A 2,743-nucleotide genomic window follows, 5' to 3' on the forward strand; every position below is an offset into this window, starting at 1 on the left:
GTATGCCAAGGCAACCCAGTCACAGTCCTGTAGGAGGTGGGGGCCAGAGCAGTTTTCGGCTCACTTCTTCTGGAAAAAGGCAGATAGTAAGGATTTTGCGCTTTGTGGGCCACACTGTGCCTGTGGCAGCTCCTCACCCCTGCCGCGCTAACCCCATTGGTTACAGAAATCCATCATGAACCATGGGGACTGCTTTCTGGTAAAACTATATACAGACACAGAGGTTTCAACTAAATACGTTACAAAGTATCAGACTTGATTCTATTTTTTCAATCATTTAAAAATGAAACACAACCCATAGCTTATAGCAGTGCACGAACAAGTACAGAGAAGACAGTGTTGGGTGGCCTTTCTGGGAGGCTTTCTGAAGGAGGGACATGGAAGCCAGGGAAGGACTTGGATGGGGAGTAGCAGAGGTCTGAGTCAGAGGCAAGAGCAAGAACACACACTCAAACACAAGCAGGAGCTAGAGAAGACTCCGGGAGAATGAGTAAGGCATGCCGAGTGGGACTGGGGGCCTGGGGGGACTCAGGTGCTCACGTCCCATTGAAAATGTGGGGCATCTGAGCTCTAGTGCTTTGCTGCCCACATACCCCCTTTTGAGATCATCCAAACTGTCAAGAGAAGTCTGGGTTTTGGGGTAGAAGTTCTCAATTTTTAAAAAATTGGCAACAAAATAAAGCTTTTATTGAAATTAAAAACTAAAAAAACCTGAGAGCGGATCAAATAGAACACGAAAAGGGGTGATTGTGGTTCATAGATCATTAGTTTGCAGCTCGTGGCTTCCCAGGTTTATGGAAATCATGCAAATTGGAATGGGGGCGGGGAGCTTCTTAACCAGGAACTGTGCCTACGAGGGCAGGTGGACGCCTGGAAGTGGGGAGTGGAATGCAGCCAACAAACAAGACCTATATTCCAGGAGAGTCCATTCTACTGAGATGTTTTGGAAGAAATCTTTGTTAAAGTAAGCACAAACATATTTAGATAGATTGCAAAAATTACATACTTTTCCTTTTCTTTAAGTTAAGAAAATTATTCATTGGCATTACATACAATAGAGTTCACTGGTCTTTAGAGTGCAGCTCAAAGTATTAGTTCTGCCTGTTCTGAACTCCACATATCACAGAGCATATGCCGTCTGGGGTCTGGCTTCCTTGTCTCCACATGTTGTCCAAGAGGCATCCACGTCATTACGTGTGGTGGGGTTTGCTATTTCTCCTGGTCATGCAGTCTTGTTCCATTTACCTATTTTACTACCGGTGGACATTCGACTTGTATCTAGTTTTTGGATTTTATGAGTGACATTGCTATGATGATTTGTGGACATAGGCACTGGCTTCCTGGGGTAAATGCCTTACATGGACTTGCTGGTGGCATGGCTGCTCTGTGGATCAAAGAACGTAGTACCGTGGGGAGCCTGGGTGTCTCGTCTCAGTTGTTAAGCATCTGCCTTTGACTCAGGTCATGATGCCAGGACCCTGGGATCGAGCCCCACATCAGGCTCCCTGCTCTGTGGGAATCTGCTTCTCCCTCTCCCACTCCCCCTGCTTGTGTTCTCTCTCTTGCTGTGTCTCTGTCAAATAAATAAAATCTTTAAAAAAAAAAAGGTATTATTTGCTGTGAGTGGTTTCAGACTCTATCCGCAGGCCCCTGGGACTCAAGTCCACTCTCCCTTGCAGTTAGGTGAACTCACTGGAAAATTTGAGAGCACTGGTGTAGGGGAAAGGACATGGAATGAAGTGGCAGAAGGCAGAGACCAAGAGATGGCCCCATTATTAGCATCATTTTGTACATGACCACATCGAGCAAGCTGATCTGTCTGAAGCCAAGTAAATATTAAGGGGAGACGCTGGATTTAAATCCAGAGTCTGTCAACTCCAGAGTTGTGTTTTTCACTGCTCTGCTCTAAAGCCTGGGCATGAGCCCCTGTATTTCACCTGCCCAGCCTCTAGTTCTCTCCTCTCACTAACAGTATCTCAGTGTCTTTGTGGACGTAGCCAGTGGCTACTTGATGTAGTCTCAGTGGGCTGTCAGTCTAAATGCCCTCCACCCTGGGCCAAGGTGCAGGCCTGGGACCTGGCCCAGCACGAGGCTGAAGGGCACCAGGTGTCTAACATCCCTAGGGGTGCAAAATGTAAGGATGCATTCACTCTTAGGGTCAGACAAGCACAGGGTCAACCTCTCTTCATTCCAAGCCCTGCAAGGGACCCAAGCTCAGCCAGCTCCACCTTCCTTAAGCAATCCAGATCTTGAGAGGAGGGACATTTGTTCTTCTGGGGATTGCCCACTCCTTCCTTGTTCTTCTCTTTTTGGGGGGTGGGGTTGAACTGTAACCCCTGCACTCTTATTCATCCTCTGTGCTGTTCATACCCATGCATTAAATTCCCCTTCTGCACCAAGTAGGCAGGTGGGGTTGGTTTCTGTACCTTTTATTTATTTATTTTTTTAGAGAGAGAAAGTGCAAGTGGAGGTGGGTGGGGGCAGGGGTGGAGGGGCAGAGGGAGAAGGAGAGAGAGAATCTTAAGCAGCTGCCATACCCAGCACGGATCTCACAACCCTGAGATCATGACCTGAGCCAAAATCAAGATTCGGATGCTTAACCCACTGCATTTCTGAGTCTCATTTTCTCCATCTGGAAAATGGGGATTCATGGCTTAGCATTCCAGCAGGAAACAGAGCAGGTCCCTGGGGAGAAGGTGCCTCTGAGCCCCGCTTCCTAATTCTGGTTCTGCACTGGCACCAC

Source organism: Mustela erminea, chromosome 3, assembly GCF_009829155.1.
Source record: "Mustela erminea isolate mMusErm1 chromosome 3, mMusErm1.Pri, whole genome shotgun sequence".
Lineage (NCBI taxonomy): Eukaryota > Metazoa > Chordata > Mammalia > Carnivora > Mustelidae > Mustela > Mustela erminea.